Here is a 27,452-nt window from a genome sequence, read left to right on the forward strand (position 1 = left end):
TCCCTTACCAAAATTATTCCCTCTCTTTTCCTTTTTCTTCTATTTCTTCTCTTCATTCTTTTATTATTCTTTCTTCCCACATCTGGTTTTGGCTGCCCTTTAGCATAATTTTAAGTGCTGCATCTATATTTCTTTTGATGAACTTGTATTCCTTGTTAATATTATTGCCGTGTTACAGCCTTCTATTTCAATTTTCAAGGAATCCCATGCAGGTGACTGGAATAGGAACAGATTTCTCTATCCTTCCTTCACTGTCTGGCTGAGATAGAAGCCAGTCGCTCATTCCTCCTCTATGGTCTCCTTTTAGCTCCCATCAAAAAGACAGGATACTAGTTTCTTAGAAGGCTAGTCGACAAATCTGCAGGTTAACAACTTTTGTGAGCTTGTTTACAAGGCTGTAATATTGGGTTTATTGGTTTATGTAAACCACTTTGAGCACCATTTTCTTTTAAAAAAATAAATATATAGATGGGATCAGGTATATAAATGTCCAGTTGCACAAGGTCAGCTGCATGTGTCTATCATATTGTCCTTCATTAAATGAGGGGCTGAACTTTTCAGACATGACTACCCAGCATGAAGGGACAAATGCCTTGGTCCTGTTACAGCATTTGCAGCAGCGTGAGGCCCTCTTGGGACATTAACAAAAATGCCTTTGATACCCAGAGTCTTAGTACCACCAGAGTTGATGTCTTCCACCTCATATGTCAAACGCTTCAATGAGCAAAACACTTCCCAATTAAATAACTACTGAGGAAAAGATTTGCAGCCATTGTAAGGCTTCGTGTAACTGATTACACAGTATTACAAGCAAGAGGGTCACTCGGAGGTCAAATTCTGGCTTACATTCCTTGACTAATTAAAATCCAAAAACCTCACAGAAAATTTCAAGACTAAAATCTGATAGCTAAAATACATGGAAAATATCTGAGTGCCTCTGAATTAAAATTAGGGTTCCCCCTACCCAATTTAATGAAAGCTGGCATACGGCCAACCTCACTAATTAAGACTGCTTAAAAGCATTCCCATTATAACTTTCCATCAGCACTGTTTCCCCCCACTCCTTCTTCTGAGGTACATCATCTCAAATTTTAAAATCAAAAAATGAGATGAGGTATTAAATACAAAAATAAGGCACATGTGTGATTCTCTAGGCTAGTATCCAAATAACTGCTTAACAGTAATGTAAAGGAGTGTGCATTATTAGCCCATGGATTTTTTCCCAGTGTTTTCTTTAAATCAACTGACTACCAGTTCTCCTTTAAGTTTCAAGAGGTATCTGTCATGTACACATCTTCATTGTTCTTTAGACTCTAGCCTTACAATGGAAGAACTATGACACAAACTAAGATACGGTTCTTCAAGGATGTTCACAGAAGGAAGGTTTACCACCCCCTGCTCCTCACTGCACCAACCCAAAACCCCAACTATAGGATCATGGGCTCTCCTGAACAACATTGGTCAAGGCATGCAGGCTGCTGCACAAGGGTGAATTGCTATAAACTGAGGAGAGAGACCTACCAAAGTTCAGGCAATCTTACCATGTCCCCTCCGCCAGGGCTTTTTTACAGCCAGAACTCACCGGAACTCAGTTCTGGCACCTCACAGGTGGGCACCATTGCCATTATATGAGAACTAGGGAGGCATTCATGTTGTTCTTTTTTTAGAAAAATAGTACTGCCTTCCACCGTTGCTCAGCTGGGTCCTGACCCTCCAGGTAGGTTTTCAGGCGGGGGGCACAGGCAGTTGACCTAGTACACAATACAAATAACTGATCATAAATATTATTTATTTATTATGTTAAATGAATTAACAATGCATGTGGATAGATGGGCTTTGAGTTTCAGTTTAACATTAGAAGCAGGAAATGGACTTTTTAAAAAAAACTGATCACAGTATTTAGTGCTACTTTAAGATACACCCATGTCTGTATGCAGCCATTAAATGAAGTGTGTTACACACATCTGCTGTTCAGACAAGCCTCACACTCTGTGGGCTATATCTGGAAAATGGCCTAGCCTACACTACATCTGTATATTTCCTAAAACAACCACCAAGCTAAATGTGCACACACCAGTCACATGCCCTGGCTTACGTGTAGTTCAGAGCTACCTATGCTCTGTAGACTGGGACAGTCTTTAAAAACTCAGTGTGGCATGAATAATGATGGACAAATTTGTCAGTTCTGGTTTCTCTCCATTTCCCTTTCCCCCCTATCAGGTTGCCACATTTCTGCATCAGTTTGAAATTTACATATATCCCCGCCCCCAAAAAATCCCCATGAAAATATGTCATCATTTTAATTGCTCCGAATACATACCGGTACATTTTTTTCTCAATTTTCCTGATACAATGCATTGTACTGATATATGTAACTTTCCTTAATACATGCATTTTATGCACATTTGCCCTAATGTACATATTTTGGCCCACATTTTTCAGGTAGAGAACTGTAAATAATCAAGAGATATCTGCATTTCAGTTTGTGTATTGTTTCATGAAGTGTGAATTAGCTTGATTAGCATTAGAACTGCAAATTAAAGCAAATTTCTCCCTTATCCCTAGGCATGAATTTGCTACTAATTTCCCTATCTGTACCTGTAGAACAGAAGGATCCATGCTCAGGATGGGATTGGGTGGTATCCCTACCTACTGGTAACAAAGGATAGTTCCCAACTGTCAGTCCCCTGCGATAATTCAAAGCACTGCAAAGCTGAGGAGTGAGGTGGTTATCTCCATATTCTGGAGTGGTCTGCAACGGGATTATTTTCCTGCACATCAAATCAATGTGACCTAATAAAAGTACATTTTAAAACAGCAACTTACAATGTACAGCCAATTAAGCACAACTGAAAATGCATTAATGGTATTTTTCCTCCAAGTAAAGAACAAAGGGATGAAATATTTCATTTAATTCAACCTCTCTTTCTGGACAAATACTTCAGGTCTATATAACGCAGCCAGGTCGTGCGCAATAAACATGGAAGTACAGGAAGCAGCTCATGGGGAAATTCCATCCACAATTGCTTGCCACTTGGCCCAACTGGGCAATTATTGTAGGTTTCCATAATGCAGATCTTGGATGGCACTTGTCCCAAATCGCCCTTTAAAATTACGTTCCATAGTTTAACAACCGTGGCACTTGCTGTGATGTCAAGAACGGTTGCAGGAAGGGATCCCTTTTTAGTAAATTTCTTGTAGTTAGTGTTAGGTTAAATACAGCACCTGACTGGTGGGGACTTTGAATCACAGTTGTATTGGCAAAGTTTATTTTCTGTAATAACAAAAACAGAACTTGTCCCTGGAAAAAAAAGGACTGAGCTGTCCCATAACCTATTCAAAATATCATGAGGGGAAACAACGTGCGCTGGAAAGTCTGGTGTACTTTCCACGCTTCCTACAGCCCATCCATGAGCCAAGGGAATAAAGAGAATGTGTCAGTGCTATGGGACAGGCGGCACTGGGACTGGAGATTTCAGGTGCATACTTTCAGGCTGGGTTAGCCTCCTTTTGTATACCTGCAATTCAGATGGGACAAGGAGAAAAACTCTTGCTGTAGACAAGGTCTTGTTATAAAATCCCAGACAGAATTATCTTCATGTGTGTTATATGCTTCTTCCATCAATGGTCTTCTTGTATCCCCTACCACGTCATATGAAGATGCTGTAACATCATGATCTACTGCTATCAGGAACTTACCAATCAGACTGCAAACCAGTGATTCATCTGGCCCATTGCAGTTTGCTGTGCCCATGAGTCAGAAAATCATCTTTGGCGGAGGGAGGAAGAGAAAGAGAATAAAACTGGCCAAGGTGCATTCTACCAAGCAGCAAGGTGATTGGTTTTCCTAGTAAGCAAGCAGGAATATTAACTTAGGCTCATCACTAGCTGAAAATCTCTCTTCCCAAGTTCTGATAATCGATCCAAATGGTTAGCAATGCATGTGGTGCCATCTTTTCCTGCAGCAGGTGGCACGGTGCTCACCTGACCTCACCTGACCTCTGGTTGGTCACATTGCTGCTCCTTATGCAGAGGTGGAGAGGGCAAGGTGGAAGTACAATGGTGAAACCAATCCAGTGTTCCACCTGATGCATTTGCACTATGTCAATCTCACAACCACAACAGTCCTGCTGCTCTTCTTCCCAGTAAGCAGCAGTGCAAGTGCTGCCACACGCTACTTATCTCTTCTGCGCAGACATGTAACTTGCTTTCGTATATATTTTAAAACTGATGATTATATCTGTATTTTGGTAGTTTTATTCTACTTGTTTTAAAGTCTGTTGTTCCTTATGAATATTTTTACACTTTTTATGCAAACCTTCAAGAGGATGTTATTGTTTCTTCATGAAGTAGTATACAATTTTTGGTTAAAATAAATACACCTTCACTTGATTGTACTACTCCAGCCTTGCACATGAAGGTGGTTTGTTGCCCCATGCTAAAATCTTTCAGCACATAGGATGCCAGTACAACAGAGAAAAATGCTATGCTGAAAATGTTTTTCATGATGTGCTAATTTTATGACATGGGGGAAACATCAAACACATCATCCTCCATGTGAATTCTAAAGCTTGTAGGATTTAGTGCTTGCCTGCATTAATTTGTTTGGCCATACAGGCACACTGTGCAACTTATGCAATAAATATGCATTTTGTTTGGATTTGTTGGGGAGGGCAGGATACTGGACTAGGTGGGACTTTGGTTTGATCCAGCAGGGTTCTTACATTTCTACTTGGGTATCTGAACCTAAGTAGAAAAGGACTGGTAGGAATTTCCTTCAAATCCTCTGTTCCAGTCCATGTGTCTGCCTGTAACATACAACAGAACATCCAAACCCACATTTCCAACAGTATCCCTTTGCTCTGAAAGTCACTATTTATGACATTTCTAAAAAGAAATTCAGAAAAGCCCTGGAGTCACAATATTTATAACTCGAACAATCCTTCTGGTGTCTACCAAAAAAAGGGGGGGGGGTATAAAAAAACTCAGTAGACAGAGTAATTCCCTAAGCCTTTAAATGGATTATTTAATTTAAAATGTTGCTTTTTTCTGGCATTCAGCTCCACACACACTGCAGCTGTTTTGAGGCTAAGAAAAACAAATAAGAGGAAAATACACTTTTTCAAGCTCGTTTTCCTTGACATCCAGCACATTGGTACTAAGTGTTAATCTGTGAAGGAAAAGCAAACTAATTCTACAAAAGTGCCTTTGGTTTCAGGCCATGTAACACCAATCTTGCCATTCTCAAAGGTGTTAAACATTTCCAGACAGGCAAAATCATATTAGCTAATTGTACTGACAAAGAGCTTCTCATTTTAACAGAAAGAATGAGTTATACATTTAGATCTTATTTTCAGTTACTATTTTTGTCTGCATAATTATACATCAAAATGTGCATCTTGGAACTGAGAGCCACTAATTACATTATTAGATATTAATGTAATAGTCAAGATGTTTAACAAAATTGCTATTTCCTTTTGTTTTTCTTTTATTCCTTTTCTAGCTGTTTATTTCCTCGGGGAATAAAAGGTCCTCAGAATCTTCTGTTTTTGTGATTTCCCCTATAAACATAAACTTACTTAATCTAAATATGAAACTAAGACTATGCTCACACTAGCAGCTTGAAATGTTTTCCACTGATGTTCTTTCGAAGTCAGTTGCTTCTGCCTCTGTTCACATTAGTGTAAGAACAGGGCTGATTTTACCTGATGCTTTGTTTCCCCACATCAAGTGTAGCTTACATTTAAGCATGCATGGTCATCTGCGCGTGCACAAAAGCCACCTGAACTGTCCACACCATAAGAGAACTGTGGCTTCTATTTTTTAATCAGACAGAAGACAGTCTAAGGGAAATCACGTCAAAGGGGTATTTCTTGGAAAGCCACAGGATACAGATGGATTGTGACCAATGTGGTGTGAACCCAGCTTTAAAAACCAGTGGTGCAAGCATACTGGAGCTGTGCTAAATGGTAATGTGAACACACCCTAAGTTGCAAACGCACTATATATTCTGTAGTGCCCTCTAAACATAGCTATGGCTATAGCTAGGGATAACTAAGGGTACACCTATGGTTATGGTCAGAAATTAGAAGCAATATTCAGAAAATTGTTGAGAAAATACTTCTTTTTCCCTGGAGTTTTTCCTAAATGGATTCAACATCATTTGCACTTTACTGCACACAAGTTTTTTCTTAACTTTTCATAACAGTATAACACAGATCTTATACTGAAACTGTTTATTATTTATAATAGTTTTAAATAATGAAGAGTTAAGTGCCATTATAACAAACCTAACTGTCTTATTGGCGGTGGGTAGACACTTTCTCATCCTTAGAGCTGTTTTTCCTCTGGCTGACTATATTAAACACAAGATTGTATCAAGATTAAGTGAACAGTACTTGGTTCCCATTTAAATCAGTGTGAAAAACTGACCATGACTTCAATGGGAACTAAGTGCAATGTGCCATGTAATTCTATAGCTCTACAATTCTTTAATAGAGATGCATAAGAGTCAACTCATAGGGCCTGAAGTCCCTTTACCTCCCCAATAAAATATCTGATGGGCATTGCCATTCAAATACAGTGGTACCTTGGTTTAAGAACAGTCCTGTTTACGAACGATTCAGTTTACAAACTCTGCAAAACCGAAAGTAGTGTCCCGGTTTGATAACTTTACCTCGGTCTAAAAACAGAATCCAAATGGTGGAAGGGCACCAGCGGTGGGAGGCCTCATTACGGAAAGCATGCCTCGGTTTAAGAATGGTTTTGGTTTAAGAACGGACTTCCGGAATGGATTAAGTTCGTAAACTGAGGTACCACTGTAGTGTGTGTGTGCTGCATCTTGCGATCAATTATGTAGAGTGGGACTTACCTGCTGCCTCTCAATATTTTTTTCAAGTTGGCATCCCTGCACAGACACAAGTCCTACTTTGATCAGCTGACCTTAATTCTAGGTAAAGGTAAAGGTAAAGGTACCCCTGCCCGTACGGGCCAATCTTGACAGACTCTAGGGTTGTGCGCTCATCTCACTCTAGAGGCCAGGAGCCAGCGCTGTCCGAAGACACTTCCGGGTCACATGGCCAGCGTGACAAGCTGCATCTGGCGAGCCAGCGCAGCACACGGAACGCTGTTTTCCTTCCCGCTAGTAAGCGGCCCCTATTTTCTACTTGCACCCGGGAGTGCTTTCGAACTGCTAGGTTGGCAGGCGCTGGGACCGAGCGATGGGAGCGCACCCCGTCGCGGGGATTCGAACCACCGACCTTTCGATCGGCAAGTCCTAGGCGCTGAGGCTTTTACCCACAGCGCCACCCGCGTCCCTTAATTCTAGGTACACCACATTATATCATGGCTTATTTGTAGACCGCTTTTTGGCTCAAAGTTTAAAATAAGGAAGGAAAGTGTATATAGGATTGCTGCCTAATTCAGGTTGGGGAAGACTGGCCTACCCTGATGGGCAGTAGCTCTCCAGAGTTTTGAACACAAGTATTTGTCCAGTCCTACCTGGAGATGCCAGACATTGGACTGAGGACCTTTTGCACACAAATCATATGCTTATTGCAACACTGTGAGCCCTTCCATTTGAGTGTCATTTTTTAGAGGAGCCGAGGAAACGGCTTAACATATACATGTAATAGATAAATACCCGGTAAATAAAATGCACATATTAGTTTTCCCGTCAAGTTGCTGTCCTCTGCCACTGAACAATTTTAATGCAAAACACACAAGCATCCACTGTCCCAGTTTTCACACCATGGCTAATGGTTTTCCATAAACACACTGATCTGTGCTGCTTTGCTCCTATTCCTTCTAGCTTGCAAAGTAAACAAACCATGATCCCCTGTCCAAGCATTATGTGCAAACCAGCGGTCATGGTGGCATGCTTCACTCCAAGCAATGCGCAATCTGCAGCCCAAGTTTATTCTTAGCTTAATAATGATCTAAAGAAAACATGATCCTCAGTTCAGACATAATGGTAAGCTGGGAATTATGGTTTGTTTGTCCTGTGCAGCAATGGGGAAAAGCAAAGTAGGCATGTTCAATACATTTGTGGTAAACAAAGGCAGACTAACTTGTGGCCATCTAGATCTTGTTGGGTGGCACTTCCTATCCTCCCTGACCACTGACCATGCTGCCTGAAGCTTAGGGGAATTGGAGTCCAACAATATCTGGGTGGGCCACAGATTAAGCCACTCTGGTTAACCATGATGTGTGAACAAGGCTAATGTCACCCCATCTGACATAAAATGCACACATATTTTGCAAGGGAACAAAATATGACCACCCAATATACCCCACTCAATGGCGTTTTCATTTCCACAAATGTAGTTCAAGATGAAATGTTGATCAAACCAGTCAAATATCTTCTTATTTAAAACCTTGCTGCGATTTCAGTTTTGTGTACTCAAAGGTTCTGAAAATACACCTGGAATGTTATGTCTAAGCCTCTTCTGAGTCCGCTTTGTCATCTCAACTTATGAATGTCCCGATTTTTAGAACCAGTCCACATTTAAAAGTAAAAACCTCTCATATTCTGCAGCTGGTTCAATAACATCTGGTAACAAATCACTGGCAGTACATTTCATAAATCATGTGTGTATTGTGGTAGAAGAGGGAAAATAGTTAATTTGTACTTAAGGTCTACTACAAGTCAATCTGACATACTTAGTTTCTGGAGGGAAAAGAAGAAATGGCAGCTCAGTTTGAGCATAAGGAAGGTTTGCAATAAATTAAATTGTAATTACCTGCCTGAATGCAGTACAGGTCACTGAACTTAACCCAACATCATATTGCAAAACACTATGAAACATACATCTAGTGGACATTTTGCTTTACTTCCCTCCCACCCCCCTTCCTGGGTTGAAGGCTTCCATTTCTGGTTTTTGTTTTGATTAATCCAATACAGCACAGTGTACATATGGGAACGCATAGCAAACACTTCCCAAGAAATAATAAATAGAAAGCAGGAGTTTTATAGCTAGTTTCTGTACTGGTTCCTGCTTCATGGTTACTTGCATAATTGCCAGTGATGTGAATGTTAAGTTGCTCTGAGGCCAAGCTCTGTAATACGCATGAGTACAGTTCACAGCACTGGCTCCAAATCAAGCAGCTTCTAACTAAGCTTAATTTAGCATGACTTCTACTGGCTTGGTCAGTGGAAGCCAACCCAGTAAACCATAATATGGCTGTGCTAATTCTAGGGTAGTATCCTGAAGTCAGTGAGACCACTTTAGAGCACAGGAGATAATGAATAGAGAACTTGAATGAGCATTTCAAATGATTCTTTCCCACTTGTAGGAAGAGGAGAAGAGATTTTAACCTCCCGGTGTAGCAACTGGATTTGGTGCAATGAATAAGCTACAAATCCAAAGGTATATAGTTGTCACTGAAACCACATCCTCATCAATGATCTTTGGGCAACAGATAACACATACTTTCAATGAATTATGTGCTTACAAGTGGTTCCTTCAAGTGGTTTCCAACCACAAGGCTAGAGCATATTTGCTAGTTGTCTGACTGCCTTGGAAGGCTTTGTGAGGTGAGGATAACCATGGAAAAATTGGAATGGTCCATATTTTTAGGCAAGGCTAATAGCTCTTTATTGCTGCAACAGACTTTAGCTTTGCCTGGGCAAAATCATATATTGCTATGGTACATAAATATGATATAAACAGGTCTGCTGAAAGCATGTAACAAAGAATGGCAAAAAATACTATTAAGCAAGAATGCAGTCATAGATTAAGTAAGATTCATGCATTTCTGTTATGAGTGGTAGACAGAAGTATTACTGATTACTATATAAATAACAATCTTAAGGCAGGATCTTCTTTGATGTTCCAGTTACATTATTCTCCACGTCAGGAGCTGTCTAGCAAAGAGCTAGCCCCAGGGCCATGAGAAGATCTCATGTCTGAGCAAGTTATTCTATTAAAAAAATAAGGTTTTATGCAAAGTATACTGGGTAGTCCTATTTGGAGAATAAGACTTCAGGCAAGTGAACCGGGTTCCAAAGGAAATACATATTTCCCACCTATGCACAGTATATACCAATGAATGCTGACCATCTCATTCAGATGACTTTCAACACTTCAGCACCTCGGAAGGTGGTGGACTCTCCTTCAGTTGGATGGCCTTCTGTCAGGAATTCTTCAGCTGTGATTCCTGCATTGCAGAGGGCTGGACTAGATGACTAATGTGGTCCCTTTGAGCTGTACAATTCTATGATACTATCACTTAGGAAGCATTCGATAACCATGTCTTCAGGACAGAAAAGTGTCTTTCCTTAATCTCCACTCACTTCACTTTCAGATGGTGGAGGATAATTAGTATCATCCAAGAGTCTGGAGTGTCTAGTGTTGTACAGCAATCAGCTGCATTAGTACCTTGCCCAGGATGAACATATATTAGTGACTGTCTAGTACAGTGGTACCTCGGGTTACATACACTTCAGACTACATACGCTTCAGGTTACAGACTCCCCTAACCCAGAAATATTACCTCGGGTTAAGAACTTTGATTCAGGATGAGAACAGAAATCGTGCTCCGGCGGCGCAGCGGCAGCAGGAGGCCCCATTAGCTAAAGTGGTGCTTCAGGTTAAGAACAGTTTCAGGTTAAGAACGGACCTCCGGAACGAATTAAGTTCTTAACCTGAGGTACCACTGTAGTTGGTGCAGTCCTCAGGATCTAAGGAAGGTTTCTTTATGAGTGACCTTACAAGTTCCTCTTTCAAGGTTCCTGGAACCTCTCCCACTTATACAACGATTACCTCCTGGCACCCAGCAGGCCAATCTCCTCCAAACATCAAACAAACAGATGGAAAACCATACAGTGGTACCTCAGGTTAAGAACTTAATTTGTTCTGGAAGTCCGTTCTTAACCTGAAGGTACCACTTTAGCTAATTGGCCTCTCGCTGCTGCTGCGCCACCACCACACAATTTCTGTTCTCATCCTGAAGCAAAGTTCTTAACCTGAGGTACTATTTCTGGGTTAGTCTGTAACCTGAAAGCATCTGTAACCCGAGGTACCACTGTACTACTTTTAGTTTATTTGCATCCTTGGGTATCAGGAACTAAAACTTATTCATCAAAAATTATCCCCTAGACAAACTGAAAGCTAGCTACTGTTATACAACAGTGCAGCATTGAAGACTCAAGCCACTTTAAGAATTTATTGTTGAAAAGTGGTATACAAATATTCGAGACAATTCAATAATGGACATAAGAGTTCTGGCACATCCACTAACTGTATAGTGTCTATACTGTAAAAGAAGTGACAGCCAAGTCTCCATTTGATATCAGTGGCTTTGTTCTTGTGCTTAGCAAACAGAAGTCTAAGGAACATTAGAAGCTGCCTTATACCAAGTCAGACCATTGGTCTAGCTAGCTTAGCATTGTTTAGATTGAGTGATGACTCTCCAGGGTTTCAGAAAGGGGACATTCCCAGTCCTAGCTAGAGTTACTGGGCATTAAACCTGGGACTTTCTGCAGACAAAACAGATGTTCTACCATGCAGCTATTGCCCTTCCCAAGATGTATTTTCTGGTGCTGCTGAATAGCAACAGGGGGAGGGGGGCAGGCAGGGATGTGATTGTAGCAGAGAACTGTTGCGTCTCTGCTACCATTTAGCAGGTAGACTCTAAGATGAGCTCAGCTGCATTTTTCTACCACCTATACTCTAGCTATCATCTGCTTCATTGCTCACTACTTCCAAGAAAACTAAGGAGCTGCTTTCCTTTATCTGTCTCTGGAGATTCATTTACTTTAATAATGTACCATGGTGAAGACTGGAGTCAGAAAAATAGTGTGTTGCCTGTCTGGAATTGGCTGCCTATTGTAACATATTCATGTCTCTTCCAGCACTAAGCACTCCTATCATGTATGTAGGTGTGTATAGGTGACTATGCTATACAGCAACCAAAGGTAAAGAGGTAGAGGTAAAGAGAAATAAGCTAGCAGATGATGGACAAAATTAAACTGGCATTTCTTGCCAGCATCCCACTATATATAAAACCATGACTGCTTCCAAGTTTTCATCATTTTGAAAGTCAGCCCATACATACTAAGAACAAGTCGTACAGGAAAAAGCCAAGTGAGGCTTCAAAAGTGGCTGTGATTTCAAGACCTCTCTCACTGTTTTTGAAGGCGCCAAACACTTATTGAAAGCCTACATTGATAAGAAGTCTGCTTCCCATTTCCCCAAAGGAGTTTTTATGCTCCAAAATAACTAGACCAGGCGAAATGCTGATCAAGCCAAGCACTCTGGCTCTTGAAAGGTGAAGGTCATTTATCACATATGTGTGTGTGTGTGTGACTCAAAGGAACACATTATAAGAAGTCCCATTACTAAGTAGCCAGTCAGCCATATTGCTTGTGAACTGGGAATAAAACAGTCCCATATCAAGGCCTGCTGAAAGTACACAGACATTTTCAAAACTCTAAAAATAAACTTCAGCCGGATAACTGGCTAGCTGCATATTTCAAATCAATATGTAAAAATTTAGGAGCATGCTTCCCTCCATTAAGCTCCCTTAGTATTGCCAGATCACAATCTTTCATTATTAAGGTCCAGCTTCCTAGTGTTGTGCCAAAACGTGTCCTCCAATTTCTCAAAACTTCTCTTGCCCTCCCCCCCCCACAAAAAAAGACTTCCATTTTATACTCTCTTTCTCAGGGCACTGTAGAATTTCAGTTGGTACTGTGTTTTGACCTTACCTTATTATTACAAGAGAGCTGTGGGTGGTAAGAATGCCATAAGACTTTCTCTAGCATTCTGCACTCTCCTTGACTGCATGTGCTTTTGAAAGGCCTTTGGGACAAGTTACCTCATAACATCTTTCCCTTGAGTTTTAACTGAGAACTGCAAAGAGGGGGAGGCTGGCTACTGAACACCTAAAGTCATTCAGTGCACTCACAGATTTCATTTTTTAAAAATGGAAGTCCTTCATTTTATCCTTTTTTTAAAAAAAAAAATTCTATACTGATTTCTTTGAAGGTAAAAATGCTTCACTTTAAAGAATGACAAACAGCTGTCAGGCACATGGAAAACAGCTTCCTCACTTTCCTAGGCTTACAAGAAAGCCAAGCCAATAAAGTAATGAGGTTTTCTGGAAATGCAGGCAGATAAGAAGGCTGCAGACAACAAGCCACCAGAGATATTTCTAGGTTACTCTTTTAGGCAATGCCCAAGATGATTTATGGAATGGAAGATAAGACACTCACAAACACCTGCTGAAAGTTAAGTCAGTGCAACTAAAACCACATATCCTACCCCATGTGAATTTCTCTGAAATTTTCTCTCCCTTCTTATAATTCTAAATTTTATTTTCTTATAAATCTCTGGAGAATATGCCAAAAGGCACCCTAAACTCTCTAACAGATGGTCTCAGGGCTTTTCCTCCAGGCTTTTCCCACCAGTCCTTTCCTAAGGCCCACATACATTATTTTAATTATTTTCGCTTTTCTATGTTGCTTTTCAGTCATGTCAACAAGCTTACTTCAAAGCTCCACAATAAAAAGAACCAATCAGCTATATTAAGGCTGCATATACAACATAACTTTAAAGTGTTTGGCCTGATCAAACTGAAATGCCTGGGAAAATAAAAAGTTTTCAAAAGTTTCCAAGGGTACAGGTTTGGAGGGTCTTTCTGAAGAAGGAATACTGGAAAACTGGAGAAACTTCTTGTAGAAAACAGAGCAGTGGCAGAAGCTAGAATAGGGGGCAATTCTTTGTATCAGATATTCTATGCCTAGGCTGCTTAGACTCGTTGATAAGTTTGTTCTTCTTTGCTCTAGGTGAAACTTAAGGATGGGAGAAGAAATTTTGTTCAGAACCTACCTAATTCATATTGTCCCAAAGACAGCACGGGTGAAACACAACTAGCTTTTGAAAATCACATCTCTACAAATTTTGTGATGCAGTTCTTCCATCAAAAAAATGTGTACATTAGGGCAAAGCATGCATTAAAATACATATATTTGTGAAAATAATGTACAAAATGCATTTTAGTAGGGGAAAGTCATTGCAAAAAATGTGCATCTTAAGAGGGGTATAGAATAAAATGCTGGTGAACTTTTATGAGGATTAAAATAATAATAATTGCAAACTGACATAAAAATGTGGCTAAGGTTGGAAATATGAGAAACCACAATGGACAGATTTGTCCATCCTTAGGATCTGAAAGCACACAATAAAGTTCTACTGATACTGTGATGGGATGATGAGCTGCTTGTGCGTAAAATCCTAATCCCTCAGAGTTTGGCTAAGTCCCCAAACCTCTGTCTGTGATGGAGCTCCTTAAACATGACTCCATCAATCGCTCGTTGAATCGGACAGTGGGCGTTTACGGAACTTCTTCCAGCATAAAAGCTCCTTAACGGAAACGCGTCTTCTGGACTCTCGGCGTGACAGTTTCCGCCGAGGAGTGGGTGTCCCTACAGGAGGTCCTGAAATCTCCCCGCTGCTCCCGCTTGAAGTGTCTCTGAGCCCTCCCTCCGACTCACTTTCCCTTGGAACTCCACTTCTCCCCCTGCTGGTCCCCTCCTCCGCTGAATGGTCTCTCTCACCCTCCATGAGCCCTTTCACCTCCTTAGTCTCAGATGGCAGTTCCCTGACATCCACCTCCCCTCCAGGGCCCCCTTCACCCCCTTCCCTCCCCTCCTCTGCGGGAGGCGAGGGAGCAAAACCCCTGAAGGAACCTCCCTCATCTTCCGAAGTTTCGAACACTTCCCTCCACCTTTTGCTGTCTCCGGTTTCCAAGTACTCCTCCTCATCGGAGTCTGTTCCTCCTTCCAACTCCGATTCCCTGAATCCCTCCAGTTCCTCCTCATCGTCGGTGGTGCCAAAGTACTCCCTCCGAAACCTCGCTACTGGCTGAGGTTTCCTGGGGAACCTTTGGTGGAACGTTTCGATCAAGATCTCATCATGGACCTCCTCTGCCTTCACCCAGGTGTTTTCCGACTCCGGTTCCCCTTCCCACGCGACCAAATACTCCACCTGATTATCCTTCCACCTGGAGTCGATGATTTCCGCCACATGGTTGCGGCTTTCCCTTTCTTCTATGGCTGGCCCCCGTGTGGATACCCCTTCACCTTCCCCCCTGTATGGTGACAGTAATGACCTGTGGAATACTGGGTGCAGTTTCATGTGGTTCGGTAACCGGAGTCTGAACGCCACTGGGTTGACCTGTTGGATGACCTCAAATGGTCCCAATCTTTTGGGTCTCAATTTCTTGCAACCCCCCTTGAACGGCAACCCTTGGGTTGATAGCCAGACCCGACTCCCCACCCTAATTGTTTCACCTTCCCTTCTGCTCTTGTCTGCCTGCCTCTTATATTCTTCCTTGGCCCTTTCTAAGTTGAGTTGGAGTTGACGATGGATCGCTTCCATTTCTTCTACAAAAAGTTCCGCGGCCGGAACACTCCATCTTTCCCCTCCTTCCCCTGGAAACGCCCTGGGGTGGCACCCATAATTAGCCAAAAAGGGGCTCATCCCGGTGGACACATTCTCAGCATTATTGTAAGCAAATTCCGCTAGTGCCAACTTTTCGACCCAATCGTTCTCTCTGTCATTGACATAACACCTCAGGTATTGTTGGAGAATACCGTTTGCTCTCTCCGCCTGCCCATTGGTCTCAGGGTGCCTGGCAGTCGAAAAGTTGACCTCTACGTGCAATAAGCTCATAAGTTTCCTCCAGAATCTGGACGTGAACTGTTTCCCTCTGTCGGAAACCACCCTCAAGGGGGCGCCATGCAGTCTGAAAATATGTTCTACAAACAATTTCGCTGTTTCTTCCGCCGTGACTGCATGTGAGCAAGCTACAAAGTGACCCATCTTAGTTAACAGGTCTACTACGACTAGTATGGCGGTTTTCCCCTGGGATTTGGGCAGATCAGTCATAAAATCTATCGACACCGCCTCCCACGGTCGTTCTGGTGTGGGTAACGGTTCTAATAACCCCGCTGGTGCCCGCCTTTCTCCTTTGGCTCTCTGGCATTGGTCACACCTTCTCACATACTCCCGTACATCCTCCCTCACCTTGGGCCACCAAAACTCCCTGGTCACCAACCACATGGTCTTGTGTTGCCCAAAATGCCCCGCTGTGGGATTGTCGTGCAGCTGTTTGAGTACTCTCCCCCTCAATTCCCCTTCGGGTATATATAGCGCCCCTCTGTAATACAATGCCCCGTTTCTTTCTTCAAAACCCCCGGGGTCTTCTCCCTCTCTCCTTAGACCTCTGAGCTTGTCCTGGGCGTACTCATCATTTACCGTTCCCTCTACCAGTTCTCTTTGCCCCACCCAGGCCGCACCACACACCCAGTGGTCCTCTGGGATAATATGTCTCTCTTCCGGCGCTCCCTCCCCCTCCAAATATTCAGGTTTGCGAGAGAGAGCGTCCGCTCTGATGTTTTCTGGACCTGGCACATAGCAAATTTCAAAATGGAATTTGGAGAACTCCTGGGCCCATCTCACTTGTCGTTGGTTGAGCACCCGTGCCATTCTCCAATACTCCAAATTCTTGTGGTCCGTACACACTTGCACCTTATGTTGTGCGCCAATTAGTAAGTGTCTCCATCTCCGGAACGCTTCGTGAATGGCGAGTAGTTCTCGGTCATATACCGTGTAGTTCCTCTCGGATTTGTTCAGCTTACGCGAAAAGAAGGCACACGGTCTCCATTCCAACTTATTGCTCCCTGGCTGAAGCAGCACCGCCCCCACCGCCCGGTCTGAGGCATCAGTTTCCACTCTCATGGGTTTTTGTAAATCCACATGCAGGAGCTGTTCTTCCGAAGCGAATGCCCTTTTCAATTCCTCAAAAGCATGCTCCGCCTCCGCCGTCCAAACGAATTTCTTCTTGCTGCTTAGACAGTCCGTGATGGGAGCCGTTAAGTGGGCAAAGTTCTTGATGAATTTACGGTAAAAGTTCCCAAACCCTAAGAACCTTTGCACATCTTTTTTCGTTTTCGGTGTCTTCCATTCCAGCACCGCCTGGACCTTGCCTGGATCCATGGCTAATCCCTTGTCTGATAAGCGGTACCCCAGGAATTCCACCTCCTTGGTGTGGAACTGACACTTCTCCAATTTCACCCACAACTGGTTTGCTTGCAGCTGGCTCAGCACTTCCCTGACATCCTTTACATGCTGCTCCTCATTCTCTGAATATATCAGCACGTCATCGAGGAAGGCCACGCAATTCTTGTAGAGCAAAGGTCCCAGTACGTGGTTCATGAGCGATTGAAAACAGGCGGAGCCTGATTGTAATCCGAATGGCATAACGAGATATTCAAACGCCCCCAAAGGGGTGAACATGGTGGTTTTCCATTCATCCCCCTTCTTTATTCGTATCAGGTTGTATGCTCCTCTCAGGTCCAGTTTCGTGAATATCTTTCCCTTCCTCACCCTGGTCAAAATGTCATCAATCCTGGGCATGGGGAAAGTCACTGGTTCTGACACGGCATTTAGGGCCCGGTAGTCCACGACCAATCTCGGTTTATCCGTGTGTTTTTTTGTCCACAAAAAACACTGGGCTCCCCCCCACCGCTCTGGACTCTCTGACGAAGCCCCTCTTCAGGTTTTTATCAATAAACTCCCTTAACTCCTGCATTTCCCTGTCTGACATGGCGTACAGCTTGCCCACGGGGAGCTGGGCCCCAGGGACCAGATTAATTTGGCAGTCAAAGTCTCTGTGCGGTGGTAATTTATCTGCTTCCCTTTCACTGAAGACCTTGCTCAGGTCAGCGTATTGTTTGGGCACCTTCCCTTTGTCCGCCACTTCCGTCCCTGCTAGAGAGGCTTTTGCCCCTTCTGGCACCTTTCCCTCTCTGCAGTGTTCCAGACAATGTGCTGACCCAAAGGAGACCACTCTCTGATGCCAGCCCACTAGCGGGTCATGCAACGCTAGCCAGCTCATTCCCAAAATGACTGGAGCCCCTCCCAGGGTGGCTACATTGAACGCTATCCTCTCAGTGTGCCTGGCCACCCTCATAACCATTGGGACGGTTTGTAGGCTGACTTCTCCTCCCAGCAGCTCCCTCCCATCGATCGTGGTGACCTGCAGGGGGTTGCTTAAAGGGAGTGTCTGTATCTGGTGTTCAGCTGCAAACTCCTTGCTCATAAAATTACAGGAGCTGCCTGAGTCCAGCAGCGCCTTAGTCTTTAGTGGGTATCCGTTTGCCAGCTCTAGCAACACCTCTATTACTAGGGCTGGTCTTGGAGGTTCCGGAGTGGGCACTTTTACTGCTCCTTGGCCTGTCTGCAGTGCCCTGACAGAGGCAGACAGGCGTTGGCTTTTACTGGCTCCTGGACTTCCTCCTCCTTCCCCCCAACAGCTCCCGCCATCCCTTGCCATTCCTTTCTTTGCGGGCAGACTCTGGCAAAGTGACCTGGCTGCTGGCAGAGATAACATTTCTTGGCGCTCTTTCCCTCCTTCTTCCTCCCTTCACTGGGATTTGAAACTGCGCGCGCGCGCGCTGTTCCAACTTCCATCGGCTCTCCTGGCGGGAAACTTGGTTCTGGAATCTCTGGAATGCGGAAATCCCTCCAACGCTCTCCTTTCCCCTCCCGCTTCTCCAAGGCTCTTGCCTCCTGGCGTGCTCCAATGGTCAGCGCTGATTTGGTCAGCTGGTCCATAGACTCCGCCCTGGGCGCCCGGGAAAGTTCATCTTTCACCGCCGAAGAAAGCCCCTCTTCAAAGAGCATTTGAATGGGTTCCGCCGAAAGGTCCCACCCCAATCTATGTATCAACATTGTAAACTCAGTCCAGTACTCACGAACCGATCGGCTCCCCTGTTTGCACGCCATCAATTGTCTGCGCACCAGCCCCTGTTCAATCTCGCTGGAAAACATCAAATCCATGGCGCGAAAAAACTTCCTCGCGTCCTTCAGCATGTCACTATTCCCTGCCATCAGGGGTCTGACCCAATCTCTCGCCCCTCCTTCGAGATGGCCAATCACAAACGCCACTCTCGATGCCTCGTCGGGAAAGTCATTAAACTGCAGTTCAAGAGCATACTGCATCTCTGTCCTAAAGGCTTGGTAGTTCCTGGGGTCCCCCCCAAACTTCTGCACCATTCCTGGCATCTTTCTTGCTAGTGTAGCGCCTTTTGCCTTTTCTGCATCCTGCGCCCTCCTTTCTTCTAGCCTCGCCGTTTGCATTGCTAGCTGGAGTTCCAACACTCTGTACCTTTCTTCCAGGCTTGGACCCTCTCCAGCTCCTGCTGCTCCTCCGGCTCCGGCTGGGTTACTCATGATGCCTCTCTGCACAAGCTGCTTTCAGGGACTGTCCGATTGCTGTGATGGGATGATGAGCTGCTTGTGCGTAAAATCCTAATCCCTCAGAGTTTGGCTAAGTCCCCAAACCTCTGTCTGTGATGGAGCTCCTTAAACATGACTCCATCAATCGCTCGTTGAATCGGACAGTGGGCGTTTACGGAACTTCTTCCAGCATAAAAGCTCCTTAACGGAAACGCGTCTTCTGGACTCTCGGCGTGACAGTTTCCGCCGAGGAGTGGGTGTCCCTACAGGAGGTCCTGAAATCTCCCCGCTGCTCCCGCTTGAAGTGTCTCTGAGCCCTCCCTCCGACTCACTTTCCCTTGGAACTCCACTTCTCCCCCTGCTGGTCCCCTCCTCCGCTGAATGGTCTCTCTCACCCTCCATGAGCCCTTTCACCTCCTTAGTCTCAGATGGCAGTTCCCTGACAGATACTATGCAGGTTTGACCACGGAAGCTGTCTAAATAGGAAACCACTTGGGAAGCATATGTAAGTTGCTCCAGTATTGTCAGAGGAATTGGGATGGGGGCAGTTCTAACCTTGTGCTGAGAGAAAAATCAGGCAGCTGTTAAATGTTTTTGAGGTCCTCCAGGTGTTGATTTTTTAAAAAAGTCACTTTGAGAAATGTTCATCATGACAAGTTTTACAGACACCTGCTTTAGCAGAAAACCCCCAAACTGAGAGAAGCATCAACTAAGGAACTTAGTTTCCTGCATATCTTACTATTACTTGATCAAGCAGATGAGCAATTACGTGTTTGGCCTTCCCAAAGAATGATTCAATGCCTGTTGCTTCAGTTGACTCCCCCTCCCCTGAGTACCATGTTTCCCTTCACTTTCTGCAGTCAGTCTGCTGAACAGGAGGCTAAGCGTACCAGAGATGGTTTATGGCACATGTTTGGCTCAATGACTTTTGCAAATGGCTTCATCTAGGCTTCAACCTGCATTCACTGCTGACATGTGGGACATACCTGACAAATGCTTCAGTGCTATATCTAACCCCAGAGGCCAGACAGATGGGATTTGTTTTTGTTTTTTTGCATAATTCAAATTGGTAAGTGATGGGAAGAACCCCATTTTAAAGAAACGATGCAGGTGCCTCACAAAGCAGTAATGTGATCTCTGCAAAAGTCACTTGTCAGAAGGTTAGGCAATTTACGAAGCATTAGTTACAGTACAAAACAAGCACTTAATTTACTAAACACGCAATCAGCCAGCTAAAAGTAGCAGTAGAAGAAAATGCCCTGAAAATAACAAAGGGCTAGGTTGCCTGGGAAACAGCTCCTCCTTGCATAGTATTTGCATGCATTTGAAGACTTGCTAAAATCCTAACACTAAACATTTTAATTTATTTAACTGCTTATGTGATGCCATGTTAAACTTTGCTACAATGGCAATATAACAGCTGCTGTTGCGCACCCTTGTTGTGACCTGGCAAAACATGGACTCAAACCATATATCACAATCTTTCTGTGCTTTCTGTGAGAAAACTTCATCACTCAGTGCCAAATGAAATAAATGCCAACTGAAATAAATGGGATTCTGTCACACCCACACTCAATATGACAGGAACTGTATGACAGGCAACTATGCCCTTGTTTTCATCCTATGAAGCCAAAATCAATGAACACAAATCCAGCCTTTTCTGCACATATCGGAGTCATTTACCCAGATGTGGATACAGTAGAATACATACATGTGCTTGGGAAGTGTTTCAGTAGGTTCAATGTTAGAAAGAAAAATAGAGTCCACACATCCTAGCCATCTGATGCTTTGCCTTTCTCTATTCACTATTAAATTCCCATGGTAAGCAGCACAGTGGATTTTGCACAGTGGATTCTACTTTCATCAGCACAGCAGTATGATGGCTATGCTGTGCCTCCCTGATCAGAAGCATTATCTTTCTGAATTCCAGTTGCTGGAAACCATAGGAGGGGAGTGTGTGCTTGGGTTCTGCTAGCGGCATCTGCAGGCATCTGGTTGGCCACTGTGATAACAGGATGCTAGACTAGATGGGCCAACAGCTTGACCCAGCTGGCTCTTTTTGTGCTGTCTAGACTACAACACCCTGGTGTTGTTCAAAACATCTGAAAGCACCAGGTTGAAGAAGGCTGTCTCTATGATATTCTTGTTCCCCACAACAAAATAATACAGTGGTACCTCGGGTTACATACGCTTAAGGTTACAGACTCTGCTAACTCAGAAATACTACCTCAGGTTAAGAACTTTGCTTCAGGATGAGAACAGAAATTGTGCTCCGGCGGCGCGGCAGCAGCAGGAGGCCCCATTAGCTAAAGTGGTGCTTCAGGTTAAGAACAGTTTCAGGTTAAGAACGGACCTCCAGAATGAATTAAGTACTTAACCCGAGGTACCACTGTAATCCCTAGTCTTCTTGAAGTCATGCAGTAGCTGTCAGGCTGAATGTTCTTATTGACTTTACAGAATCAGTGGCAACTTGATTTCTTTACGTCCTTAGTAACTGTTACTTAAAACTGCAACATCTCTTCATATGCCATGCATCTTTTCTGCACTATTTTGTAAAACCAGGTATATTATTTACGTGCAAAAAGTGTGACTTGCGCTATATACGGTGCACACACAGTGTGGAGAAAGGCAAGAAGCCACTGGTTCTGCAAACACCCCCCATTTTTTTTCTTTGATCTAACCTTAACATTCATGAAGATCCCTTTTTAATTAGTAGTATCTCAGGATGAGATGGTGCATCATCAAAAAGCCATGCACCAGAAAGCACCTGCTCTCAGTAAGTGAAACATGAGAGCCACTCTACCATCAGCAAGCACACAAAGGACTGTGCGGTGTTGCCCAACCTTAGTAGTGAACATTTTACTTCATCTCACCTGTCCAGGCCAGCATTATAATATTCAATGTTAATCTAGTAACAAATATAAAACATGTAGTATTTTAAGCATTCCTATAATATTATTCAGGTCAAAGCAGTTTGTGAAACTAATAGTTTCAATAAAGAAGAAGAAGAAGAAGAAGAAAAAGAGTTTGGATTTGATATCCTGCCTTTCACTCCCCTTCAGGAGTCTCAAAGCGGCTAACATTCTCCTTTCCCTTCCTCCCCCACAACAAACACTCTGTGAGGTGAGTGGCGCTGAGAGACTTCAAAGAAGTGTGACTGGCCCAAGGTCACCCAGCAACTGCATGTGGAGGAGCGGAGACGCGAACCCAGTTCACCAGATTATGAGACTGCCGCTCTTAACCACTACACCACACTGGCTCTCAGAACAGAATACTGGGCTAGACAGGTGTTTGACCTGATCCAGCCAGGCTCTTCTAAAGGCACAAGAATGCTACTACTCATAGCGCTAAAGGAGTCAAAAGGCTTCAGTTGTGAAGTCCTCTCCAGAATTAGTCAGAAAATACTTCTGATGCTTGTGATTATACTTTGAGGGTCTGGGCTTCCCAGAGAGAGACTCTTCTAGGACTATAAGAGTGGCCTTAAAGGAGTATATGTAGAACATACATTTGGTGTGCCTTAAAGAGGATATCATAGCCATATCAGGCAGCAAGAATCAGCGATAGCTCTATAAACACCCTTGGGGAAAGTAGTGGAAAAGGCAGAAGGTACCCAGCTCTTTCATGCTTTTTTGACTGGTTACTAAGGTATTGCTTGTACAGTGGTACCTTGGGTTAAGAACTTAATTCATTCTGGAGGCCTGTTCTTAACCTGAAGCTGGTATCAACCTGAAGCACCACTTTAGCTAATGGGGCCTCCTGCTGCCACCAAGCCACTACCACACAATTTCTGTTCTCATCCTGAAGCAAAGTTCTTAACTCGAGGGTTAGCGGAGTCTGTAACATGAAGCGTCTGTAACCTGAAGTGTCTGTAACCCGAGGTACCACTGTAATAGCAGAGGTTTCAGTGATGAATAGAATGAGCTGTGTGCAAAAAAGGGGTCTAACAAGCTTTTAAAACCTTCACAGCTTGTCAACAGACATGCTTAAATTAACAAGCATTTGCTGTTCTCTTCCTTAAAATATAAGGCCCATTAAAAGAAAAAGAAAACAGTCCCACTTTCTAAACTTCCCCTATCTAAAAATAAAAGCACCATCTTAACAATACACCTCTCCATGTTGATATTTTGTTCCTATGTGGGTGTGCTAGGAAGGCAGACTGAGAACAGCTCTTAAAACATTGATTTGGAGGGTTTGTGGTGGGAAATATCCCTCTTATGCTGGGCTTTTAAAGAGGTGGTGGTGGTGGAAACATCCAAAGCAGAAAACTCCGTTTATCTTTGTCGCATTGAAACATCAAGAAAACACACAGTCCTGTTAAGGAGCTCATTAGCAACAAAGCCCTAACGCACCGGCATTCTCCTACACAAAACCTCTTTCAGGGACGTCAGAAATAGAATACTTGCAGCATTTGTCACCTCTCAGGGCTGAGTTTCCAGCACGCTTCTTGTTATACACAATTAGCTCCATGCCAAGATTTGGTACTTTTCATAATAAATCCCTTGACCGCATTTGCTGCAGGCTTGGCAGACTTGGAAAAGACTCTATTCATTAAAGAAGCACACACACACACACACACTTACCAGACATTGCAGCTCATTTGCAGAACTCCAACACGCACTACACATTTGAACGGCCATCACTTCTTCCCCTTCCTGCTTGCTTAAAGAAACCCTACCATATGAATGTGATTAAGAAGGATATAAGAAAGCTCCAATCAACTTTTCTGATTCTCCATCTTTTGCCTCCCCCTTTTCACCTCTCACCTCCCTCAGCACTGCTCCCCTCTCCTCTCTATATGTGAGGTAAGGAATGGGTTATGCATGCATTTAAACAGTAACCATCTGTTACTTGCAGGAAAGCTCCTATCTCCTTCTCAGGTTTCTCCATTTTTTGGAACAGTCACATGGTGGCCTGACAGAAAGCAAGCTCAAGGCTGAGAAAGTCCTGCCTGAGATGCACACAAAAGAACATTGCAAGTTATCGCAGCAGCAGGAGCTCCTGTTGGTGACACTGCCGTGAATTCACAAATGAAGCAAAACAGAAAAACCTCACATTTTTCCAGCTGCTGCTCTCTAGCATTCCAACAGCTGCAACCACAAAAGCCGGTTGTGAAGACGGCATGTAAAATTGGCCTTGCCTGTTATTAGGGTGGCAATAAAATATTCCTTCTTAAATTCTTCTGCCATCGCTGAAAGTATTGTGATGCACTTAGGAAAGCACAGAAAGGTTTCATTCCCACAAAGGTTTGAGCTGCATTTAATTTGCAAGTATATCATCAGACCTGGTCAGGCACTGACTAACGAAGCTGGTATGAGGAGGGAGCAAGTTATTGGTTCTTGTAACGCGTCACCCCATCCCAATCCTTCAAGACAAAAAAATAACATCTGAACTAGCAAAGTACCCATTTCTATCCATGTCTGGAATCTCCTTGAACATATACATATATTTTCACCAGTCCAGAAACAGCAAGTTGGTTTCTGAAGACCCTATGTTAGGGTTGCCATACATCTAGAATTTCTCGGAATACAGCAGTCGGAAGCAGTGTCCAAGCGGAAATCGCTGAAATGTCCAGGAAAATCTGGGTGTATGGCAACCCATGTCAAAAGTCTAGATTTTGTCAAAAACCTTTTTCCTTGTTTTGAGATTTAACTATCCTTTTTCCTTTTTTCCTTTTAATTATCCCCCCAAACATGCAAAATAGACAGGCATGAAAATGTAACAAATATTTTACAAATCCATCACGTTGCCTGTAATTTGTACATTCCAAGTTCAGGAAATCCAACTTAAGTGCCATTTAAGCCTTTTGCTTCAAATACTAGTGATATAATTGTGGGAGGAAGTATATGGAGAAGTAGGTGGTGAGTTTACAAAGGCATCAGGAAACAGCAGTGAGAGATGATGGGTCAATGATCTTTCTGCAAAAAGCTATTTAAATCTGGCATAAACTCATGACAACTTTGTATTCCTGTTATGTTCTCTCTTGAAAGCAAAACAGTGGTACATTCTGGAGTGCTTGTATGAGGCAGAACAGCTGGGCAATATGCATTCTCCTAAACAATCTAGACATATTTTATGCCATAGAAGCCCTTCATCTTCTTGTGCTCTGACAGAGCTCCTCTTGCTAGCTGATGCAGTGTTTATCTTATGCTTCATACAATTTGCCTGCGCACTGGAAGGAGCTTAGCTGAGACCATGGCAAAGACGTTTTGCTTGCGGCACCTTCATAACTGAAGGTTATTTGTGGTCTTTTGCTTTTCAGCCAACCTTGACCATTGATATGCCTCTGTGTTTGTTACCAAAATGTAATAGGGAATATAATTGTAACACACATAGAGAAGGGTTTATTCAAAGTATTTGTAACAGTTGCTGCACCATGTCTAAGAAAGATTTGTTACATGCTTGCTCATCAGAATAAATAAGTCACTTGTTGGACTGCATTTTTTTTGCAACAAAAATGAGACAAGAATATACTGAATGTCCTGCTGTAGCAACCAGAAACCAGTACTTTGTGATGTTTGATATCTCTTATAATAATGATAGTAATAAATTATTATTTGTGACCTATAAAGTAAATAAATCGAATGAATGAATTTTTTGACCTATAAATAAATGGAATAAATGAACAAGTCTTTCATACTGTTAGATTGCAGTGTATAGCACCAAATCTCCACTGGTGCAAAGCAGAAAGCAGCCTCTTCCACATTCCTGTGTATAGTGCCAGAATAAATGGAGGCACCGTGTTTAAAAAAGAAACAAGCATCACTTCCTACATTGCACACCTGCTTGTCTGCATTGTATGGAGCACCAGACAAAGACAACTGAAGCAATTAGCATGGAAATACAGCCTTATGGTATGAAAACTTGCAATTAAGAGTTTTACATGCCTTTGAAATGATCAAGTATGTCACTTGACTCCTTTGTTTAAAGATGAACATGTCTACAGAGTCATCATAAAATGTCAATGTTTTATGCATCAAATATCTGAACTTGTCTACAACTTCCAACCTTGAAGGTTGTCACAAATAGATGCCACAGCTTCCCCATTATTTGGAATAGTACGGCTTCTGTTCTCATTTTCTCTTTTTTTGTTCCATGTTGGTTTTAACCAAGTTAACGAAGTGTGAAAACCAAAGATAACAGGAATGCAAAGAACACATCCTGATAGCTGGTGTGGAAACATGAATACAATACATAAGCCGAACAGTTGCTGGAGCATCAAAGCATGAATACTGCCTCCATATGGTGCCCATTTGCAGCACCAAATGGGAAGCAATTATTGTTTGTTATAACAGCACCACCCATTACCCCTAGTCAAGACTCTGAGAAACAGCCTTACATTTGTGAACACATTCTATTGCTGAAGTTTCCCCGCTTCATATGTCTCTTGCAGGGGAATATGTTCTTCTCAGTATTAGAGACACTATACTTACAAAATTTAACATTGCTCATTTTCAGCCCCACTAGCTTCCAAAGAATAAGATTTTTGTGTGTGTTTGGTATTTTAGCTAGTAGAGCAACTTCAAACTCAAGGTCCTTCCATACATCATTTATCTGTACAAAAACGCCACATTTATCTACCCGATTAGCTTCCTGGTGAAGCAAATCTATCCTGCTGCTATGTGACAAGGACATCACAATATCCTTTAGGATGGTATGCAAGTGGTTTTGGGTGGTCCCCACAAAACCCTGCAATGCCATGTTTAAGGGATTCCCCATATCACAGCTATAGCAGCACCAGTGTTTGCAGAAAGAAGTACCGTATTTTTCCCTCTATTACACGCAGATTTTTTCTCCTAAAAAGTAAGGGAAAATGTCTGTGCGTGTTATTGAGCGAATGTGTGGTCCCTGGAGCTGACAAGCGCGAGTGAAGGCATAAATCAGGCAAATATCAAATCGTCCGGAGAAGGGAGGAAAGGAGGAAGTTGCTGCTTTCCTGCATTCTGCCTCAGGGTCTTACTGCCCACCCGCTTCTGTTTCCTTACTGTGTTTGCTCAAACGGAACAAAGAGCAGAGAAAACCCCTCCCCTCCAGGCAATTCCTTTCCGTGCGTCTGGGACTCAAAGGCAACATGCAGGTTGGGGGGGGGGAGAGAGAGAGAGCTGGCTGGCTTGTGGGGGGGGGACTTTTGCCTTTCTTTCCTCCCTCCGGTAAAACCCCTCTCCTGCATTCTTAGCCAGCTGCTTCTCTGCACACCCCTCTCCTTGT

At 43.3% G+C, this 27,452-nt stretch overlaps 1 protein-coding gene across 3 annotated transcripts in view; it reads right to left on the reverse strand.

The window, feature by feature from the left end:
- The window catches only part of BMPR1B (bone morphogenetic protein receptor type 1B), a 214,307-nt gene that overhangs the window by 146,000 nt on the left and 40,855 nt on the right, over positions 1-27,452 (reverse strand). Inside the window, exon 1 of one of the 3 annotated variants that reach the window (XM_053404035.1) lies at positions 23,828-23,977. The exons of the other annotated variants lie outside the window; for them this stretch is intronic. The gene's annotated coding sequence lies outside the window, so the exon portion shown is untranslated. Of the gene's footprint in view, positions 1-23,827; positions 23,978-27,452 lie in introns of those variants that run through there. 3 annotated transcript variants of the gene reach the window in all.

Source organism: Podarcis raffonei, chromosome 9 (genome assembly GCF_027172205.1).
Source record: "Podarcis raffonei isolate rPodRaf1 chromosome 9, rPodRaf1.pri, whole genome shotgun sequence".
Lineage (NCBI taxonomy): Eukaryota > Metazoa > Chordata > Lepidosauria > Squamata > Lacertidae > Podarcis > Podarcis raffonei.